This window comes from Saimiri boliviensis, chromosome 5 (assembly GCF_048565385.1).
Source record: "Saimiri boliviensis isolate mSaiBol1 chromosome 5, mSaiBol1.pri, whole genome shotgun sequence".
In the NCBI taxonomy this organism is placed as follows: Eukaryota; Metazoa; Chordata; class Mammalia; order Primates; family Cebidae; genus Saimiri; species Saimiri boliviensis.
This window is the reverse complement of record NC_133453.1, coordinates 143,146,603-143,170,068: the sequence shown is the minus strand read 5'-3', so window position 1 is coordinate 143,170,068 and position 23,466 is coordinate 143,146,603. Positions and strand designations below refer to the sequence as shown.

Below are 23,466 nucleotides of genomic sequence, written 5' to 3'. Positions count from 1 at the left end.
AAAAAAAAAAAAAAAAAAAAAAAAAGAGCGTTTCCAATCTAAATACTCAAGAGTAACTCCTAAGCAAGTAGTTATTTACTCAGGCACAATCCACAGAATCACAGAAGGCCCATCATGAAGAATAAGACACTGTCTACAACTCTACACCCTTAGAGAACAGTAGGGAAAGCAGCATAGAGGATTCCCTAAAATTGCATCATGACTCAAAATAACATCTGAAGTTATTCCCACAGCCATCACTGAGGTTCAGAGAAAGTGCAGACTTCTTAGCTATGGGCATGAGTACTTTAGTTCATATGACCCAGTTTCCAGCAGTTAATGAACAAAACAAACAGGTAAGAAATGTAAATAAAATCCTCACTTAGTATCTATGGAGTAGGAAATTGGTTCCAGGATCCCCCATGGATACCAAAATCCAAGGACACTCAAGTCCCTTATATAAAATGGTGTGGTATTTGCATACAACCTATACAAATCCTCTCATATTTTGAATCATCTCTAGAATACTATGCATAATATCTAAAGCAATGCAAAACTTTTTATTGGTGTATTATTATTTTTATTGTTTTGAAGTATAGACTATTTTTTATCCACAGTTGGTCAACAGATGAGGAAACTATGAATACAGACGGCCAACTGCAATAATGAGAAAATTAAAAAAAAAAAAGATTTACAGAAGACTAAGGTTTATATTTTTAAATGAGAACTAAACTCCACTATTCCCATCCCACCTACACACGTTTTAAACTGAAGGTACTTTGCATCAGTTGGATAAGCAGCCCCTTTTCTCCTAGTCCCCTAAAGATTACCAATCGCTAAATGGGCTGTTCTTCAGTCAAGTTATAACAAGAAAAATAAACAGCCATATGAAACTGATGGTTGGAATATTTTAACAAAGAAATAATTTTTGTAAATTTGTAAAATGTGATTTCTTTCTACCATTTAATTATTCAAGAAAAAAATTTAGACCTATGTGAAGTAGCAAAAGTATTCCTGAAATGAACAAAAGAAAAATTTTTGAGATATCTTTTCCAAGATTTTTACTGACATAATCATCAGGCTTGATCAATATCTAATATTTAAAATGTTAATGTTAACTTATTATACACACTGAAGAATATCCCTGAACATTTTTCAAAATTACTTATTTTTAAATATTCTAGCACTAATATAATTCACTTCCTTTCCATTGTAAGTAGAAGGCAGAATTCAGGTAGGGTTTCACTCATGAAGACTTTTGAGGACTACACATCTAACTGACATACTGTGAATGTTAACCTCGGCCAATATAATTGTTTTAAAATCAAAATGACCCCCAAACTTTGCAAACACAAACCCATAATTTAAGGCAGTAAATTCAAAGTCATTAAAAATGTCCACATTTCTAAAAGATCTCCTAAAATTTGCTTTTTCTATTTGACCTTTCCCACGCTTCATGAGATATGGCTAGATATGTCCACGTCATCTTTCACTTGAAAATCTTTCCCGGGCTCATTTAACTCATGTTCCCCAACCATCCCTTCATCCTATTTACTGTCTTAGTAAACACCAACTACCTAATTTTTTTTCTTCTTTCTTCAAACGGAGGTAAACTGATACAGAATATGGAAGAAGTATGAAAGATGAAAAAATCTGCAATTATCTCACAGCATCAGACAAAATATAAGAGAAACTGTCACTACACAATATTATGTATTTCAACTGAATTTTACATACTTCCTTAACTGGTCTAAATTAAGCCTCCCCAACCCCCAGAAAAAACCTCTAAAATAACTACCATTCAATCTCACAAGAACAGTCCAATTTTTAAAATAATTTCCACTGTATTTACTTGTTCACATAGAAAAAGTATCTTAGTAGAAATGAAGTATCAGCAAAAAGTGCACTTAGATAAGTTCCTTGCACAAAATTCTTTGTTCTTTTTTCACAAAATGTGATTCCTTAAAAAAGAAAAAAAAATTGAGATGGGTTATTGTTCTTGACTCCAAAAATGAATTAAATAATTCTAGCACTCAACACCATTCCTATAGCAGAAAGCTCTAAATACTGTTAAATGAAAATTAAATTTTTAGAAGTCATTTATTTTATTTGGGATAAACCAAAACAAAATGTTAGCCAACTAAGTGTTTCTACTGTTATGAATCTTATTTCTTCAGGAAGTATTACTTGAATGTTCAGTAATATTTTTTGCATTGCAAGATTCAAAAACTGGTTTCCTAGGTCCCATTTTCCTATGTCTGTATTATATGTTATCCTTTATGTTTACCTATATTGTGTGTATAGCCTATTGAACTTACCAGTTTCAGTAAACTAAAATTGTGTTTAAATAGTTTAAAATGTTCACCATATTGTTTGCATCAAGAAAATTGTGAAACAGTTATTTATTATCACCATAAAACATCTGTATTCCAATACAATGTGTATATTTGTACTTTTCAATAGCTAGCTATCTTTTAAAGGGAACAATGAAATTAACACAAAATGACAAAACATGAATAGAAAAAGACTGTCTATAATTCACATTAATAAAGAAACACTAGTGAACACTGCTCAATGGATTAGGTGCATAAAGAATAATCCAGTCCTGCTACATTCTTGCTTGAAGAGAGAGCAGGACATTTTGGTAGAAAAAGGAAAAGCTACTCCTCTCCTCACTGCTATTGACCAAGATCAATTATGACGCCAATACAATAATTTAGAATTGCATGATCAGGTGAGTCAATCAATCCCCAGGTAAATCAACTTCATCAAATGAAAATGATAATTTCTCCACAGAAACACCAATCTTTTGAATCTGATTCAGCAGTATAATACTGATTTTGCATTTGGAAATGGACACCTCCTCTAGAGGGGGAGAAAACACAAACTGCCAAGTATTCTTTTTATATTAACAAATTAAATATTAAAAGCTCAAACTTTAAAAGATATAAAAACACATAAACATAGCTTTTTTTGCAAAGGTAAAAGGCGCTTGCTTTAAAATGCCAATTTCAGCTTTTAATCTAATTGTACTAAAACGCAGAAAAGAAAAAGATTCCTCAAATGTATTTTATCAACTTCTAAAATACAATCATTCAAAGTGAAGCTAAAATTTAGCTATTTGGCCTATGGCAAACAAGTGATTAAACACAAATTTGATAGTTATATATAATAGTACATATTTTCATAACAAAATGCATTCCTCAATTCTATAAATGTACTGTTACTAATGATGTATTTTGTACTTAGTTTTCAAGTAGTTTCTAAAAGACAGTATTATAAAATAATCAAGTTTTTATAGTTCTTTTACAATAATCTCTAATGAAACACACTCTGAAAAAAAACTAAACTAAAATGTTAGTGCTGAGTCAGTTATCATCAAATTTCATATACTGAAACTTCATATCCCATTGCTTCTGTCCATCTAAAAGGAAGACAACCCGGACCTCTACCTGCGATCCCTATCTCCCTCTACTACTCATTGACATACACTGTTAACCTGGACAACAAGCCACTGCCAAAACTATCAAGCTCTTTAACTTTGTTTTCTCCTCCACCTGGAGATAACTTTCTCCTTTGTCTCTTATACAGATCAAATGTCCAGTTCCATGACACATTCTGTGACACCATCCTCAGTACACCTTAACTATCACCATCACTTCCAGGGGGTAAAATTACCATAATCAGTTGTTCAAGTATGAGTCTCTGCTAATATACCAAATGCTTTTTTAAAAGAAGGAACTTTGTACTTTGTTCATTTTTGTATCTCCAATATCTAGTCAACATCTGGCCCACAAATCAATATAATTCATTTGGAAAATATTTACTGAGTATGCAACATATTCCAGGCACAATTCCTGACTTCACAGACCTTACTTACATTCTAGTGGGGAGACCTACAGTATAAAGTGAATAAGGAATATATAGTATATGTGGTAGGTTGGTGGAAAAGTCCTTAATGAGAAAAAAAAAAAAAATTAAGCAGGGAAAGAAGTACTGTCGGAGAAAGAAGATTAAAATTATAGACAATGTATCCAGGGAAAGCCTAATGCAATAACAACAACTACAAGAGCAGCAGTAATACTTGAGTATTTATCATATGCTAATCAGCATACTAATTGCTTTACATGTCATTACCTGATGTAATGCCAACAACAATCTCATTATTACCCCATTACTATTCTCCAGAGGGAATGCAAACACTAAAGATGCAACTTCCCAAGGTTATACAGCTAGTAAAGTGGTGAAGCCAGGGTTAGAATCCAGGAATGTTTTTAACTGCTATACATAACCACAATTCAGTAGGTGCTTTTGTTAAATAAAGAGAGGAGGAGAAAAATGAACGCCTCCTATAGCAATAGATTCAAGACAGCAAAGCAAATCTCAGTCTCAGAGGACCAGTACATTCGAGCAGGTTCAAATATACACTGCACATCAATACCTATATATCATACACATCATGTAAGTAACAAGTAGGTACCTTCTGTGAAATATTTGCAATTGCTGATAATTTCACAATACCCTTTAAAATACATTTAACGTTTCTACATGACAATAACCGGAAATAAAAATTATAATAATATCACACAAATCACACGGATAGGAATAACATGATGTAGTAAGAAATATATACGTGATTTCTGCCAGAGTGTTAAGTGAAATGAAGAGTGACTAGGGGCTCTAGGTAGCTTCCATATGCGTGCTGGTCATCAGAAAGACCTAGGCATGAATTGAGGGTTGATGTTTTCAGCCCCAACCCCCAATCTCTCGGAAGGGGAGACAGGCTGAAGGTTGAGTTGATCACCAACAGTCAATGATATAATCAATCATGCCTAGGTAACCCTTAAAAAAAGCAAAACAAAACAAAAAAACAAAAGGATAGGGTTTGGAGCACTTCCAGATTGCTGAACATGTGGAGGTTACTGGATGGTAACATGACAGATAGAGGATGGAAGCTCTGTGCCCCTTTCTATACACTTTGCCCTGTGCATCTCTTCCAACTGGTCATTTATAATAAATATCCTTTAATAATAAATGGGTAAATGTAAGTGTTACCCTGAGTCCTGTGAGCTGCTCTAGCAAATTAATCAAATCAGAAGAAGGGGTAGTGAGAACCCCTGATTTATAACCAATTGGTCAGAAGTACAGGTCACAACCAGGGACTTGCAACTGACATACTAAGTGGGCCAGTCTTGTCAGGCTAAGCCCTCAAACCTGTAGGATCTGATGCCATTCCAGGTAGATATCAACAGAATTGAACTCAATTATAGGAAATCCAACTGGTGTCCACTGGTGAACTGCTTTATGGGAAATCCCCACACACATTTTGGTAACCCGAGGCAAAGTAACCTGTGGTGAGTGGTGTATGAAAGAGTACAAAAAACTGTAATTTGTTTTTTTCCTATCTCAAACAATAGGTGATTACAAACAAAACAAAATAAAACACCTTTTTTAAAAATAAAAGGTACTACTGAAAGAAACAAGACCTTTGAAGCATTATCATTTCATGGACATTTAAGTGCTGAATATCATGTTTTATACCACGGTTTAACTTACTCAGCTTCCAGTTTTCCATGCTAGTAAGAATGGTTAAATGAAATGACTTTAACCAGCATTCAAACTATTTGTACTATCTTACATTTGAAAACTATCAAAATTTCACTGGATGCTTCTGTATTTAGCATAATGCAGTATCAAAGAAAACAAAAGTTTACATATGAAAACAAACAGTTCTTAAGTCAATCCAAAATGAAACTCACAAAATTATGAATTTCATTTGTAAGCAAAATTTAGGATTCACTGCAATGGGTATTTTTAATTCAAATGAGGGTGAACTCATATAAGCACCTATCTCCTCATGCCTTAAGATTTTTGTTCCAGCCATGATGTAGTAACTGGTATTGAACATGCTCTCCCATTGAACTAAACTAGGAAACTGATAAACATATAAAACTGCAATTTTAAAACATCAGATAATAAGCAGCTCAGCACTGTGAGGCCTGGAAAAAGACAAACTGTCCCCTACAAATGCTTCGATGCACAGTCAGGAAAACAGTGCAAGGAAGGGAAGCCAAGAAGAAAATAGAGGACTGGCTGAATACAAGAGACAAATAAAAATTCAGGAAGTCCAAGGTAGTGGAAATTTGTGGGACAGATTAGCAAAAAATGATGGTACTCAGGAGAGAAAGTGCTCCTGAAACCTGTAGAAAGATTCTAGAGCAGCACTGCCAAAAGAAACATAGTATGAACCTAAAACGTAATTTTTAGTTTTCTAGTAACCACATTGTAAAGTAAAAAGGTGAAATTAATTTTAATACAATGTATACCACCCAATACATTCATAATATTACTTCAGGATGTAACTGATATTTAAAAAGTGAAATTTTTATATATGTTTTCCTCATCTACGTCCCTAACATTCAGTGTATGTGATACGAATGGGTATTTGTCTCAACCCAAAGCTCATGTTGAAATGTAATCCCCAGTGTTGGAGGTGGGACTTGGTGAGAGGTATTTGCATCATGGGGGCAGATTTCTCATGAATTACTTGGTGCCCTCCTCTTGGCAATGAGTGAGTTCTCGCTTTGAGTTCACACAAGATCTGGTTGTTCAAGAGTGTGTTACCTCCCCCTACCCACTCTCTTTTGCTGCCTCTCTCTTGCTTCTTCTCTTACCATGTGACAAGCTTGCTCCCCTTCTGCCTTTCACCATGACTGTTACATTCCTGACACGTCCATCTGGAGGCAGATGTCGGCAGTATGCTTCTTGTACACCTGCAGAACTATGAGTCAAAATAAACCTCTTTTCTTTATAAATTACCCAGTCTAAGGTATTCCCTTACAGCAATGCGAACAGGCTAATACAGTGTGTTTTGCACATACAGCACATTTAAATTCAGAATAACCACAATTCAAGCACTCAACAGCCACATATGGCTAATGGCTACTACAGTTTTTCATTGAATGTGTGATTGAATAAAGTGAAATTCACAAGGCCAGGCAAAGAACAATGATCAAAATGCAGTATTTAAAAAATCCCCAAAGATTACAGTAGACTTGAGAATGTTCAAGTTCCACCCAAAGAAACATGGGCAATCATTAGAAAATGACACAGCAGCACCTCCAAGTGCTAACCTACTCCTACAGTAAAGGCTACACTAGAAATGGCCAAAGTGTAAAAGCAAGCTCAAAAGGTTCATATATGTCTGCAAAAAATTTATCAGTCTGCCAAAACAAAATTAAAATCTCTTCAGAGGAAATCAACAAAATCCAGACAACAGTGTGGTAAGTTTCCAGGAGTCAATCAAACTCACTAAACATAAGAAAATGACAAAACGTGTGACCCACACCACTAGGGGAAATCTGATAAAAAGAAAGACACCCAGAAGTAAGAGAGGGTGTCTTTAAATGCATAAACTTCAAAATATTATAAATATGTTAAAAGGATTTTTTAAAGGAACAGAAAAGAAAGTAATTTTTAAAAGAATAAAATGGATTTTCTAAACATGAAAAATGCAATAGCTCAAAAAGTAACTAGATGACATTAACAGTAGATTAAACTGCAGAAAAGACGATCACAAAATTGAAGATGTAAAAATAGCAAAAACAGCAAAACAAAAACAGATCATCAAGAACCTGTGAGAGTATCAAGGGCAATCTAAAAATAGTATAATTGGAGTTGCAGAAAAGAAAACAAAAATATCTGAAGAAACAGGGCCAAAATATTTCCTAATTTGAGGAAAACTGAACACACATCTTCAAGAAACTCAGTATACATAAAGCAGATTAAGCACAAAGAAACCACACCAAGGCACATACTAATAAATTGCTGAAATCCAGTCACATAGAGTCAATCTTACAAGAAGCCAAAGGAGTGGAAGGACACATTACACACAGAAGAATAAAGATAATAATTACCAGCAGGGCGTGGTGGCTCACGCCTGTAATCCCAACACTTTGGGAGGCCGAGGCAGGTGGATCACAAAGTCAAGAGAATACAAGAAATAAGACAAGCATAAAAACCTTCAATGCAGTGTGTATATATCTACTACCTTAGCATAAGGTCAAATACGAACAATACAGTAAGGCAGAAAAAATACTATCAGATTTCAAAAAAGAAAAACTTCTAATTAGAAGGAATCCACTTTTCAAGGATAGCACAGTCTGGCCTGGGAAAGGAAATCAAGAAGAAAATAGGATACAAGGAAGAACGAGAAAAGAACAATCTTTACCCAAATCTTCCACTTGAAAGCTGTGTACTCCTACCAATTCCTTTCAAACATCAAAGAATGAGCCTACCACTGTGCTTTCTAAAAAGCATCCTGAGCATTATTCTTTAAAAAGGCACCAAGCTTTATTAATAATTATTAATGTTAATAGTAATAAGAAAGGACAGACACATGATCTTCATTATCTTACATGGATATATTAAAGAAGTCTTTGGTCACTTCCAAGCTTAAAAAATGTCAACAGTTTTTTTTTTTTTCGAGACGGAGTTTCGCTCCTGTTACCCAGGCTGGAGTGCAATGGCGCGATCTCGGCTCACCGCAACCTCCGCCGCCTGGGTTCAGGCAATTCTCCTGCCTCAGCCTCCTGAGTAGCTGGGATTACAGGCACGTGCCACCATGCCCAGCTAATTTTTTGTATTTTTAGTAGAGACGGGGTTTCACCATGTTGACCAAGGATGGTCTCAATCTCTCGACCTTGTGATCCACCCGCCTCGGCCTCCCAAAGTGCTGGGATTACAGGCTTGAGACACCGCAATGTCAACAGTTTTTTTTTAACCTGAAGAACAAAATTCAAACTGCTGAACATTCCAGCAGCACTACAATCTGGCCTCAAGCTCTTTCCCACTTTACCATCTTCTACTTCTGAAAAACTCTCCAAAACTGTGTCCAATACGCAGCTCTCCTTTTTCTGTTTTGGCTCTTTTCCTCAAACTGTTATATGTAGTGTATTTTTTCCACAACTCTGACACAAAAACTTGATATCCAGCTCAAATGTCAATCCTTCCATGAAGCATCCTCTGAACACCTCTAAACTCTTTCTTCCCTGAACTTCCTAATCCATATGTAAGATTTGCATATCACTTAGTAAATTAATGGGATTTTATCCTCCCTAAGCTATTAACTCCTAGAAGCAAAGAGCTATAGCTTACACATGTTTCTATTTCCAAATCAACAATATGGAAATAATCATTAGACTAGTGAGAAACAGATAAGGGACTGAGTCCAAAAGAGGAAGGGTTTGGGGGAACCAAAGCCCAGGCCATTGTTTAGGGGCTAACCATATTTACAAGTTGAAAGAAAAAAAAGGGAAGTCAATAAAAAGTAACAGCTTTGGGCCGGCACGGTGGCTCACGCCTGTAATCCCAGCACTTTGGGAGGCCGAGGCGGGTGGATCACGAGGTCAGAGATCGAGACCATCCTGGTCAACATGGTGAAACCCCATCTCTACTAAAAAAAAAATACAAAAAATCAGCTGGGCATGGTGGCACGTGCCTCTAATTCCAGCTACTCAGGAGGCTGAGGCAGGAGAATTGCCTGAACCTTGGAGGCGGAGGTTGCGGTGAGCCGAGGTCGCGCCATTGCACTCTAGCCTGGGTAAAAAGAGCGAAACTCTGCCTAAAAAAAAAAAAAAATCTTCAAAAAATAACAGCTTTGGCAAATGATCAAACAAGGAAATGAAGGTATAATGAGCCTGTCAAGTCATTAAGACTTGTGGAAACTATGAAAAAGAAAAGAAAGCTCATAAATGAAGTTCCAGTGACAGACAGATGAGCATAGAGACTGATTGCCTTTAAACACCATTTGAAAGCCATGTGGATAACTCCAAAGCTGTGTCATTAATAGTAAAAGGGTTTAATTTATATTATGATAGAATTCTGATGTTAAAAGCCAATATGCCCTTTAATTCTGGTTGATATTTTTACAAAAAGAAATGTATAATGACTAATGATGTTAAGTCTATTTCTACTACCAACAGAAAATAATGACAGACTACTTAGTATTTCTAGGGAAAGAACTGTTCACAGGTAATAAATATTTTAAGCAACTAAATTATAAAAAACAAGCATAAAGAACTTCTACACAATTCCAACTTTGTTAAATTTCTCAAGTTAAAAAAAATAGATAAAAGGCATAAAAGAGAGAGAACTAATTAACTTTAGCTACCAAACAGATTTAGTGCCATCTTATTAAACACAATAGCAAGTGTAGAGTCAAGGAATATCATCATATCTACCATTTACTGGAAGTAACTGTCAAAACCATAAAATAAAACCAAGAAAATCAAAAGTAGAATATATAAAGAGATAATGAAGTTTAATTGCAAAAAGTTAACATCTACCAAATCAATTCACAAATTTAGAAGTTACCTTTTCAGAAAACATCTTATGTTAGATTGACATTAGAATAAAAAACATCAAAGGAAGCCCTTGGCCAAATACAGGTTTTAACTCGTTCATATAATAATAAAACCAAGGCATTTCCAATTTATATTACAGATACAAACCTTCGAATAAACTTGCTTTCCAGAAAAAAACAGTACGATTTGCAATAACCCAGAACCAGCATTTGCATGTTATCAGAAATGAAGTAAGGGCATTTAAATGTAGTCTATTTCTCCTCTTTCATGATACTTTCCGGAGACTCTAGCTCACCAGTGAAGCTGACTGCCTATGTCTTTTCCTAACTAAAATCTTTATTAGTACTGGCAGGATAAGGCAAACAGGTTTTCCTCGCTCCTCTAAAAGTAGAGACTTTAGAAACTGAGGACAATGTTGGCAAGCATGTCTATGCAACTCTAAAATACTCTCCCTAAACCTTGCAAAAAAACAAGAAAGGAAAAGGAAATTCTATAGAAAACCACATAGCACAGCTTTAAGACAAAGAATGCTGATAAATGCAAAACTGTGAGGGGTGGGGAAAAAGGTCACCAAATCCCAGCAACTGATCTCTTGAACTGTCTTTCACCCCAACTCTTTAATCCCTCAAGCTCTCATCCATCTGAAACCCCAAGGTTTTGTGGCAAGACGCTGGCTAGCAATGCGGCCTAAGAATAATCTGGAAAGGCCATCAGAAATATTAAACCCATCCTAAATCTGTAAATAGCAGAGAAGCGTCTGGAGAGATCAAAACACAGACTACAGGGAAGGAATTTCAAAATTCTGTTAATTTGAAGGGCCACATAAAGAGGTACTCTGAAACACACGGCTTCTGGCAAGGGGCAAAAATGGGCAAAAGGGAGGAGAAACTATCCTTCAGTAACTGTAAGGTAAAGGGAAAAAGAAAAGGGGGAATATTTAAGGTTCTACAAGACCTTCAAAGACTCATAAAATCACAAGTTCCACAACTCTTCTCCAACCACTGAAACAAATAAAAACCACTGAAGTAACAGGACTACTCTATACTGACAGAAAAGAGAATCATTAAACTAGGAATCCTATAAAACAACCCAATACGATAAAAATGAACAAGGCAGGGCACAGTGGTTCATGCCTGTAATCCCAGCACTTTGGGAGGCCGAGACAGGTGGATCACTTGAGGCCAGGAGTTTCAGACCAGCCTAGCCGACACGGTGAAGTCTCGTCTCTACTAAAAATACAAAAAATTAGCCAGGCATGGTGGCACATGCCGCCTGTAATCCCAGCTACTTGGGAAGCTGAAGCACAAGAATCGCTAGAAACCAGGAGGCAGAGGTTGCAAGAAGCTGAAATCGTGCCACTGCACTCCAGCCAGGCAAACACAGTGAGACTCTGACTCAAAAATAAAAAAAAAAAAAAAAAAAAAGAAAAGTCCAGAAAATTAAGAAATAGAACATGGTAAATATCCAGCAAGGAACCCTGCCCACTCCCACCCCCAACCCCACCCCTCCAAAAAAAGACCTGAAAGCAGAAGAAAACTATAAGCTAATACTCAAAAGACAATAAAATATATTTAAACAGCATTTGACGCTATGAAAAACACCCTGAATCAAAAATCTAAAAACTAAATGAACAAAATACAAAGAGAAATTTTAAAAGCTGGCTAAATTCTGAAAAATGAAAAAAACACAAAATTAGTATAGATATGAAGACTAAATTGCAACGCACCCAAGGAAGAACCGATTCAAATGAAAATGAGCTACTACAGCTCATGTGTTATGAGCCCCATCTATCCACATCTGGTGGTTTCATCTGATAACTCTCTTTCCACCATTTCACAGTAACTCAAAAATCACACCTCAGGACACTCACATAAGCAAACTTCATATCTTTTTCATGGTAAAGTAACACAGTTATTATGTACTTAGGTATTCATTAATGGCTTAACGTGTCTAAAACCGTGCTATTTTAATCAGGTTCAAGCTCCTATCCTTTCTTTTAATGTGTCAGTGACGAAGTTTTTTAAGGCTATGTCTCAACCTCATTGATTACACAAACCCTGTGGCTTTCACTGCATGATTATGCATAACATAGTGATTTGGGGGAACACATACACTGTGTTATAGCAGAATTGACTGTGGATGTGTTAAATGTGTGGGTTCAGACACATACACATATTTCTTCGCTCTGTCTGCTGAGAGGGCCTAGAAAAAAAATGACTCCTCAGTAGCAATGAGCAGCAGTCCTAGTACCCAGATCTTGGTTTCTAAATGCTATCCCCCAAAACAAGGAGCCAGGGCTTTTTGGAAAAGAAGATGATTACAATGTTGGAGCAGGTAAAATGCAAGATGAGCCAGAAAGTGAAGAAGTGCTTTTAAAAGGACAGGGGTGTGTGGAAAGGACAAGGAACCAACCTAACGGCGCTCTCAACGTCAAAGCAGAACAATCTGAGCACTAACTTAAGTGACAGCATCAGATTACAACCTACAAAATATATACCTTTGAGTCTATAAATGAATGAATAAATAGGGAGAAGGGACACCTCTTCATTAAAGAAGAATTTAAATAAATAAATGAGAAAGGAAGAAGGAAATCACAAAATCATCATGAGGTTAATACTAGAGTAGTAAGTATCACAGGTAAGTTCCAGCAACAGATGGTAAAGTGAATGGATAAAAGTTTGAAGAAAAAACAGAAATTAGCATAATCTCAAAGTATCTCCCCAAAAATATTTATCAACTAACAAAGAAAAACTACAGGGGAGAGATCACTTAATGTTACCTTAATTAAGTGAACAAGACTGACATAACCAGTAATAAGACAGTGACATCAGTAGCCCCCGGTAAACATACCTCCTGATGTGATACCATTACTTCGGTATATTGCCAAAAATGTATAATCCCAAGTTAATCATAAGAACACACCAGAGAAATCCAAATTGAAAGACATTGTACAAGACAAAGACCAGTACTCTTCAAAAAAAAAGCATCAAAGACAAGGAAAAATGTGAGTTAATATCACAGATTTCAGGAGACTATAAAGAAACACGACAAATAAATGCAATGTGGGATTATGGATTGAAACTTAGATAAACATAATTAGAAGAAAAATTGATTGAATACAAAAAAGGTTTTCAGTTTAGTTAATAGTATCAAACCAATATTACTTTCCTGGTGTTGGTATTTACATTATGGTTATATAGTTCTCCAACATTAAAGCAAGCTGAATAAACAGTAACTGCAAATACTCTACACAATACTATTTTTACAACTTTTCTCTAAATCCAATATTATTCCACAATAAAAACTTTTCAATGTTGTCTTTTATGGATGGAAACATTTACAAAAAGGAATATTCATGATTATCAGTTTCATTTATACACAAGCAAGTAAATTATTACAATTCCTATGGCAATTCAAAATAATTCATCAATGACATAGTTTCTCATTGCTTTGTTCTAATGTTAATGCTCAGTTCATTATATACTGAAAAGATTTATATTATGATATTTGCTGAGACAAACTGCAGAAAGTATTGAAGAGTTCAGTACCACTGAATACAGTTTTCAAACATGAAAACACTACATATTGTTCAGCAACATATATGTCATTTTAAAAACAAATCGATGAGAAAAGTAAATCCAAGTTTTTATCTCCAAAAAGGAAAAAGGACAATGGGACTACGAGATGTCCACTGCATTCTTTCTGCTAATATTCATTACATTATTCACTACCTTTTTTGTATGCTTGATATGTTTCATGATTTTTAGCCATTACTGAGAAGCATATTAAATATCTAGAATAAATAGTACCCTGCTTTGTTTAGGAAAAAAGTTTTTATCTTTGTGAGGGATTTTGTTTTATTTAACTTGAGATAATCTTATTGATCATATAGTATTTATAATTTTTGATTTCTGTTTTCCAAGACCAAACATTAAATACCTTGAGATCATCTAAAACAGGGTGCCCCACCTTACGGCAGACACGTCCTCAGGTTTTAGAAATAAATCCTCTCAGTTCCCTGACAATTTCGTACCTTCCCTTCCACTTCTCTTCAAATACTCAATCCATGACCTTTTCATCATCAGGAATTGCCCCATTTTTAATAGTAAATTCATACATCCCACTCTCTGCCTACACCTTTTTATTCTTCTGGGGTACTCTCTCACAAATAAAGTCATCATCTTCCCTCAAATCTGCTCCTCCTCCTATCCTCATTTCGGTAAACAGACCATTCATTCCCCTCACTGCCCAAGCCAAATCTAATCATTGCCCTCTAACCATCCTTTTTTTAAATTTCACATTCAACATGCCCTCCATCACTGAGTCCTTTAATCCTATCTCCTAGATATCTCTCATATCCACCTATTTCTTCAACCCTCCTCCCACTAACATACTAACATAGATGTAAGCCACTTTATCCTTTTCAAATAATTTTTTATAAAGCTCTCCTAAACATCCTCCATGCCTAACAGTCTTAACTCTCTTCAAAGTGTAACCACACTCTCCTCCACCATGTAACCAGCATTGTCTTTTTAACCAGTTTCCTCCAAGGTTTAGGATCATTCCATCCATTTTCCCCAAAATAAAGTCTAAATTCTTGTTTTGTTTTGTTTTGTTTTTGAGACAGAGTCATCAGGCTGCAGTGCCGTGGTGCAATCTCGGTTTACTGCAACCTCAGCTCACTGCAACCTCTGCCTCCCGGGTGCAAGCAATTCTCCTGTCTCAGCCTCCGAAGTAGCTGGGACTACAGGCACATGCCAGCACACCTAGCTAATTTTTTTATTTTTACGGGGTTTCACCATGTTGGCCAGGATGGTCTCGATCTTGTGATCCACCTGCCTCAGCCTCCCAAACTGCCGGGATTGCAGGCATGAGCCACCACGCCTGGCCAGTTAAAATTCTTTAACATACCTTAAGGCAGGTGTCCCCAAACTGCGGCCCCCTGAGGCCATTTATCCGGCCCCCACGCACTTCAGGAAGGGGCACCTCTTTCATTGGTGGTCAGTGAGAGGAGCACAATATGCGGCGGCCCTCCAATGGTCTGAGGGACAGTGAACTGGCCCCCTGTGTAAAAAGTTTGGGGACACCTGCCTTAAGGGCTCTTTATAATGTAGTCTTTATTATATAGAATCTGAGGAAATGACACTTGAGCTCCAAAGGTCTCAAATTCCTGCCCTTAGAATGATGACAGTATGTCAACAGAAAACATAAAATAAGATTATAATCTAGAAAGTAATTTTGTGATTTTTAAAGTGTGATTTGGTAAAACTGGTCTGTGGCTGGTTATTTCAGATGGCTAGCACAACTTCTACTCAATTCAACATTTACTGGGAATTCACCATATGTACTATGACAGGTTGATTGGTGGATACTGAACACACAAAAGAGCCAGCTGGTCCTTGACACAGCAACTCAGCCTAGCAGAAAAGAGTGACATCAATTATAATATTATAAATACCTAACATGGGATTTACTCTACAAATAGTGCATATATCAAGGGCTTCAGAAGTACACAAGAGCAAGAGTAAAAATCTTTTGTCTAGGAAATTAAAACTAATACCACAGATGACATTTGAGCTAAGACGTAAAGGATAAGTAGTTCAGTAACTATTACTGTATGTGCAAAGAGAGCACTGCAATCATTGACAAAAACATGAACAAAGATACAGAAGTATCAAATATTTACTGTCTTTCAAGTGCCAGGCAGCATGCTAATGCCTGGGGATACAGCTAAGAATAAGATGAACAAGGCCTCTGCCTTCATGGAGTTTATATTCAGCTAATGGACAATACCATAAATAAGCAATAACTAAATAAACCAGGTACACACAAATTACAGTAACTGTCTTGAAGGAAATAATCTGGTTAAAAGAGAGTAAAATGATAGAGTACAATATTAAATAGGATGGTCAGGTTAGGCCTCTGAGTAAGAGGTGAGATTAGGCCAAGCAAGCTCCAAAGTGCCTGAGCAAGCCAGACATTTGAAGAATATCCCAAGAAGGGAGTACAAAAAGTGCAAAGGCCCTAAAAGAAGAAAGAGTGTAGAGGGTTTAAGAAACAGTGAGAGCCCTTCCTGGCTGACATCCAATGAAAGAGGGGAAGAATGAGAAGGAAAAAGATCATTCAGGCTCATTTAGGCCACAGAATGGAGGACAGACTTGATTTTCAGAGGAATGGGAAGTCACTGGAAGAGTCTAAGCAGAGAAATACGATCCAATATAGGCTCTTAAAATGATTCTCAGGGGTGCTGTGTGAAGAAAAAAACTTGTGTGGAGCAAGCAGAGAAATAAGAAGCCCACTTAGAAGATTACTGCAGTATTTCATGCAAGAGAATGATGGCTTAAAATAAAGAGGTGGCAGTGAAGACAAACAGCAGTGGACTGCTCAAGATAAACTGTGAAGGTATGACAGGACTTAAGGATTAATTGGATTTGAGAGAAATGGAAAGAATTAAGAATAATATCTTAAGTTTTGGGCTTGGGTACTGCCATTTATGGATATGGGGAATGCCAACAGAGACACCAGGGTCTAGGGGTAGGAAGAAGGCTGGGGAAGGAGGAAAAATAGGTATTTTTAGCTGTATCATTTATATTTGAGATTCCAACTAGATTTCCAAGTGACTATCAAGCTCAAGAGAAGCCTGGGCTAGAAAAATAAAAGTAGTAGTCACCAGCATGGAAACATATTGCCTTTTCAGATTAGCGCTAATAGTTGGCCTTAACTAGGTCATAGAAACTGAAAGGTGATGGCTGAAAACGGGCCTCGAAAGAGAGGATGGAATCATATTATAAAGTGAGCCATGACTAATAGCAACAGCAGTAGTAGTAACAACAGTAGGCGGGAAATTAATGCATGTTATATACCAGACACTGCACTTTATAATACACATATCATACTCCCAAAAACTGTATAATGTTATAATTACTATTTTATACACTAAGCCAAAGAACACAAAATGTTAAGTAAGTAAGAACACAGTTAGTAGAGTATTTTAACTTAGAAGTCTGATTTTTTTTTTTTTTTTTTTTTTTTTTTTTTTGAGATGGAGTCTCACTCTATTGCCCAGGATGGAGTGCAGTGGCAAAATCTCGGCTCACTGCAACCTCTGCCTCTTGGGTTCAAACAATTATCGTACTTAAGCCTCCCGAGTGGCTAGGATTACAGGTATAAGCCACTACGCCCTGCTAATTTTTGTATTTTTAATAGAGGCGGAGTTTCACCATGTTGGCCAGGTTGGTCTCAAACTCCTGACCTCAGGTGATCCACCCGCCTCCACCTCCCAAAGTGCTGGGATACAGGCATGAGCCACCCACCCAGCCAGGAAGTCTGATTTCATAGGCCAAACTTCTACCCCTTACATTACTGCCTCTCTATTGATCTCATATACCATCAAAGTTGTTTTTATTGTTTAAGAAGAAATGACATATAGATCTGAATATTAGAAATATAATTCCAATTTCTATGCAGAAGATGGACTGCTAAAAATGAAGATGAGAGGTGTAACAGGCATATACAGTATTACTCTATGCAAGACCAACTTGTTTTATATTAAGCCCAGAAGTTACAAGTTCTTGTACCAGGCTGAATGGGAAGCAGCCCTTTGTTCCAAGTGTCACAAATCATAACTCAAATGAATCCAAGTCATCCTGCACATGCATGCTGCTAGTCACACAAGTAACCAAGTAAAAAAGTCTAGCTCATGCAGTATAAACTTACTGCCCAGTACTGAAAACATTTCCCAAAGCATGTAACTTTAATAATGGTGAGAATTTTTTTAAGTCCATATAGTAAAGGTTTTTGTTTTATTTTGCTTTTGCTTTGTTTTTATTTTTTCTTTTTTGATGTTTTTTGCTTTGTTATTTTGTTTTTGAAGTTTATATTTTTGTGCAAGGAAATAAAATTAGTATTAATTCAAGACAACCATAAAAAGACATGCCTGAGTTGGTATTTACTAGAAGTTTGATTATATGTTTTTTGCCCATGTTTGTTCCTACAGCTTTTACCAACATCACTTGTTAAAAGAGTAATGAAGTGAATTACCTGCCTTCATACATCAATGTTTAAATATGGCATTCCACCTCACAGGAGCTAATTTTTTAAATTCGTATGCTTATAGCTTATAATTTCATCTCAACTACTAATATAATTAAAATATTAAATTCAGTAAATATCAATTTCAGTAAATACAAGTATTATTAAAGTATAAATAAAGCATCTATATAAAAATGTAGTACTTATTAAATAAGTACCAACCTATATATATCCTGTGCTATGCGTTAAGACTTACTAATTAACAAATGGATTTACACTCTTAATTATAATAAACTGGACCCAAGGTCCATTTATTATAAGGCACACAGATAAACTATACACACAAAAAATGATTATATTCACAGACCAAATACAAGTATTAAAAAATGAGATTAACCACTAAAGTTGTATTAAAATATTCTTCAATACTAAAATTTTTTAAAACTTTTCTTTAGTAAATAAAGCTATTTTAAAATACCTATTCCAGGTAGGTTACAAAAGTATTCTTCTAACTTTAAATTTTAAATACTGTATCTTAGAGACCACTCCCACAGACAATCCCTGAAAGACAGAATTCACTGCAGAGTGGGAAACTACTTATATTTAACTTTAATCTTTAGAAAAATATTTGGGGAGATTATGGAGAGTAGAAATAAACTATGGTTCAAGATCAAAATTCTAATTTTTAAAACAGCCAATTAAGCACTTTATGTATAATCTGACAATGAATTTAAGATGCCGGGATATTTTATCCAAAACCAATACACAAGCATTCTCTACTAATACATTATATGAAATCCTTTTGGTCAGAAACACTGAAAGTATAGGTACTGGGCAGGGTACCTATATAATCTTCAGAGGAAAGGAGAGAAGAAAGCCGGAAGGAATGCAGGGAGATCAGGCAATATGCATCTTTGCACATTAAGCTTCAGGTAGTGTGCTAGAACTTTTATGCTCGTTATCTCATTTAATTCTAACATGGGGCAGGTAGCGTAATCCTTTATATTTTACAGGAGATATCTCAACTTTGTCAGCAATGGAGCTTGATCTGAATCAAGATATGACTACAGAGTCAAGCAGCCTTCCTCTACTGGGGTTTGCAAATCAGCATATGTTAAAATATTCTCTCGCATGAGATTATCCAGCTTAAAGATTGAGCTGATTTCCATATTTACACTTATTATTTAAACGTTAGGAGAGAAGGCACTCACTTCTCAATTTACTAAGAATGTATAGATTGTCCTTCTTATTTGGAAAAATGAAATAGTGACCATTTTCGGTCCACAAATAGTGTTCTCATAGCCTCATCACATATAAGAAAACTTCAGCTAGACTTTGAAGCATTCATATGTACGATGAGTAACCAAGGCATAGTCTGATGACAAGAAAGAATAATAGTTGAAATCAGAAATGCCCCTAAATCCATGCCCATGATCCTGGTACATTACATTACATTCTTCTTGCCAGACTCAAAGCACCAAAGGGAGGAAAAAATAGGGTTTTCCAAAACTGACAAGCATGCTACTTTAGAGTAACAAATTTGTTCATGGCTTCTTCCTCCTAAATCAGAATACAAAACTACTGAAGAGATTTAACTGGACTATTTCGAACTCCAAAATCATATTCTAATAAACATTTCCATAATTACTTAGCCACCCTCAGAATATAGTTAAATATTCCTCTCTATGGTAGCCAATTAAGGGATGACATTGCTATTGCTGGAAAAAAGTTTAGTATTAACCCACAATGCATTCTAGATGGAAAAGGCAAATTGTAATGAAATTGGTTTGAAAAATATAACATCACCATTTGAAACAACTCAACATTTTTAATAGATTATTTCCAATTGCATTTACAGAAAAAACAATCTTTGTCACACATAACCATATAAAAACAAAAATACAGAAAATTGTTCTGAAACCATAATTCAACGCGCTGACATTACAATTATTTCTGAGCTTCAGTAAGCTATTTTCCTTCCACTGAACACCCACCACTCATAATTTAATTGTTTAAAAGGCAAGTAAAGAGTTAAGTATAATCTTAACACTTTTGTTCTAATATGAAATAAAACCATAATTTCATATATAACCACAGTGTAAATTAAAGGAAAAAGGTAAGCAAATAACTGTATTTAGAGAGGTCACCATTACTTCACGGTCACTGTTTTCACTAAGTATCCAGTGGAAGCACACTCTTCAACAAAATTGTTTCTCTAGAGTCCACAAATATTCAAATCACCAGTTTTAACTTTACACAATACTTTTGATTATAACACCATTACCACAACTTCTTGCAACAACGCTCACTGAGAATTAAAATGAAGGTGATTCTAATGTCAATTAATGAATCACCATATACAACAAATACTGATCTTAAGGCTTTATATGACATACAGATGTGTTTACGACATTAAACATAATCTAAATCGGCATCTGCTTTAGTGAAAACTTTTCACTCTTTTCCTAAAACTAAAGCTGTAATTTATCGAAAAATATAAATAAGAATAGAGACTCAGCTCTCCAAAAATACACAAAAACAAAAATGTACATACAAAAGCCATAATAGCACAATACACTTACTTTTACCCTCACTTCCTAAATTCATGTTAAAAGAAATGTCTTTTGTATGTTTAAAAAAGAACTATTTTGTTTACCTTTTCCACAGACTGTTCAAGTACTGCCAAGGTAACACAGATTTTAAAACTGACAACTAGAGTACTTAGCAGTTGCCAAAACAACACAGCTGGATTCTTAAAGGGAAAGTACTCTTGGGTAAAGTACACCTAATTACAGCTTCAGAGAACCTCCTCTTCATATAGTGACAGATGATCCAAGACACAAGAAAAACATACTGTGCGAAAAGCCCGAAAAAAAGTTAGACAATATTTGCTTAAAAATACATATGCTATTGTTCACACATCACAGCAGGCCTTACTAATACGACATTTATTGGAATCCCAATCTCCCTGTAAACTAAAATGCAGGTTAACACTATGTTACATTCAAGCTACACACGGTTCCCTGCTGGACCGTAACGGGAGGCTCACTTCACAGCTCGGGAATCTATTTCGGATGTGAGCAACAATTCTATACTTAACATTTTTAAAGATAAGCTGTTTTTAATTCAGGATTGCTCACCTTATCCAAACTTGTTTGCACTATCTCACTTTAACCCTCACTGCTCACAGGCACGAAATCGAGCCAAAAACCAAGGTTTCTAAGACAAAAAATCTTCCCTGCGTGCTGGGATCTACCTGGATGGGAGGGGGCAGACCGCGGTTCCCGGTGCAGCCCCTCCGTCCCCGCCTCGTCTCTCCGCACGGTCGGGGGTCCGCAACCGCAGGTGTCCGCGCCAAGCACTGACCCCGCCACTGACATCTACACATACACTCGCGGAATTCGTACCTAAACGTTCCGCCCCGTTAGACCAGTCTTCTCCCAAGGCAGAAGTGGGGGAACTTCTTCAAGTCCAACGGGGCAGAAGGCCCCGCACTTGGGGCTAGTCCCTTCGGGTAGACCCGGGGGCTCGGAAGGCAAGGGGGAGGAAAGGGCCCTCGGGGCGCACCGCCTCGGAGAAGCGCCGAGGTCCCCAGAGAACTCCTTCAACTTTCAAGGAGGCGACGTCCGTCACCGCCTCCCGGACCCAAGCGGTGCGCGCCCGGGGAGGCTAGCCTGCTCGCCACCAGCCCGCGCGGCGGAGCTCCCCTCGGCCCGCCCAGGCGAGCCCCACCAGCCCCCCGGCCCGCCCTCGGGGCACCCCGCCCCCACCTCCCCGGGCGCCTGGCTCCACAGCGCAGACCCCGACCCGACCACCTCTCGCCGCCTCCCAGCCCCCTGCCTGCCCCGCCGACGCGCCCCCGCGACCCTGGCCCCCTCCCAGCCGGACATGGCCTCGTCCAGGGGCCCCGGGAGCCCCGCGGGCGACCCTCCCGGCCGTGCCGTCCCCCGCCCCAGCACCCACACCCAACCCCTACTCGCCCCCTTAAGCGAGACGCCGCCCCCCTGCAGCACTGCCCGCGCCGCGGACTGAGCTCCGCCGCCCGCGGCCCTCACCGTGTCTCCGGTGCAGCTGGCGGGCGCTCACACGCCGCAGCCCGGGCCCGCCACGAGCGCTCCGCGCCGCTCGGAGCCGCCTCCTTCAGCCCGGGACTCGCCGGGACATCCGCGCACGAATCCCCACACCGGGGCTATTTTTAGGAGACAGGCCCCGATCAGACCGGAACTCGTTCTGCGCTGCGCCGCGCTGCGCGTGCGCACTTCGCCGGCGCCTCGGTGTCCCTCCGCCAGCCCTGCCTTTCCCTCCCTTCCTCGCTTCTTCTGATCGGTTTCTTTTCAGGACTGGTGGGTTCTAGAGTACTTGGAATGGGAAAGGCAAGTATAGGGCAAAGAGAGTCACAGTGCTTGGAAGCGGGCGCTATTCCACAAGGACGTGGGGGCGGACTATGTTTTTCCGGGTGGGTGAGGAGACGATCACCCGGCACAGGAAGGAGATGACGGCGGCTTGGCGCCGCGGCCGCGGGCTGGAGCTCGCCGCCCTCTGAAGGACCGTGTTCTCCTGGAAGGGATACTGGTCACTTGATGAGGGCCCGGGCGCCTCCTAGGGTGGGGCGGCCCGGCGGCGTCGCGCCCTGCCGCCCCCGCTCCCCGGCTCAGCCGCTGCCGCCGCCGCCTCCCCGACCGGCCCGCGGGAGCCCAAGCCGGGAGCGGCCGGGTGACGCGGCGCGTGGCAAATCGCCGCGCGTGGCCAGCGGGGCAGCCAACCCAGGCGGCGGGGCGCGGCGGGGCGGGGCGGGGCTCCCGGGGGCGGGGCGGGGCCAGGCGGATCCTTCGGGACGCGCGTTCAGCCTCCTCCCTCGCTCGAGGCGCCCTCGGCCTCCCCAGATGTGGGCTCGCCACGCCCGCGTTCTGGTCAGGGCGGCACCTGTGCTCGCGCCGGGACACGGGCAGGTCACTCTCAGGAGCAGACCTAAGGGGACCGGAGAGAATGGCACTTGAAGGGGTCTCGAGGGCGAGGAGCCCCTTTCAGACTGGCCACCCGAGCTCCCCACGTCCCGGGACAGTAGCAGCCTCCTATCGTGACAATCATAGTA

General features: G+C 38.5%; 1 protein-coding gene across 8 annotated transcripts in view; it reads right to left on the bottom strand.

Annotated features, from left to right (window-relative positions):
• MEF2A (myocyte enhancer factor 2A) overlaps positions 1 to 22,575 on the bottom strand; it is a 142,240-nt gene extending 119,665 nt beyond the window's left edge. For 3 of the 8 annotated variants that reach the window (XM_039479891.2, XM_074400094.1, XM_039479892.2), the window contains exon 1: positions 22,430 to 22,573. The gene's annotated coding sequence lies outside the window, so the exon portion shown is untranslated. Of the gene's footprint in view, positions 1 to 21,781; positions 22,041 to 22,429 lie in introns of those variants that run through there. The other 5 variants (XM_074400096.1, XM_039479890.2, XM_074400090.1 and 2 more) reach the window with 4 other exon arrangements.
• Between the last annotated feature and the right edge of the window lie 891 nt (positions 22,576 to 23,466).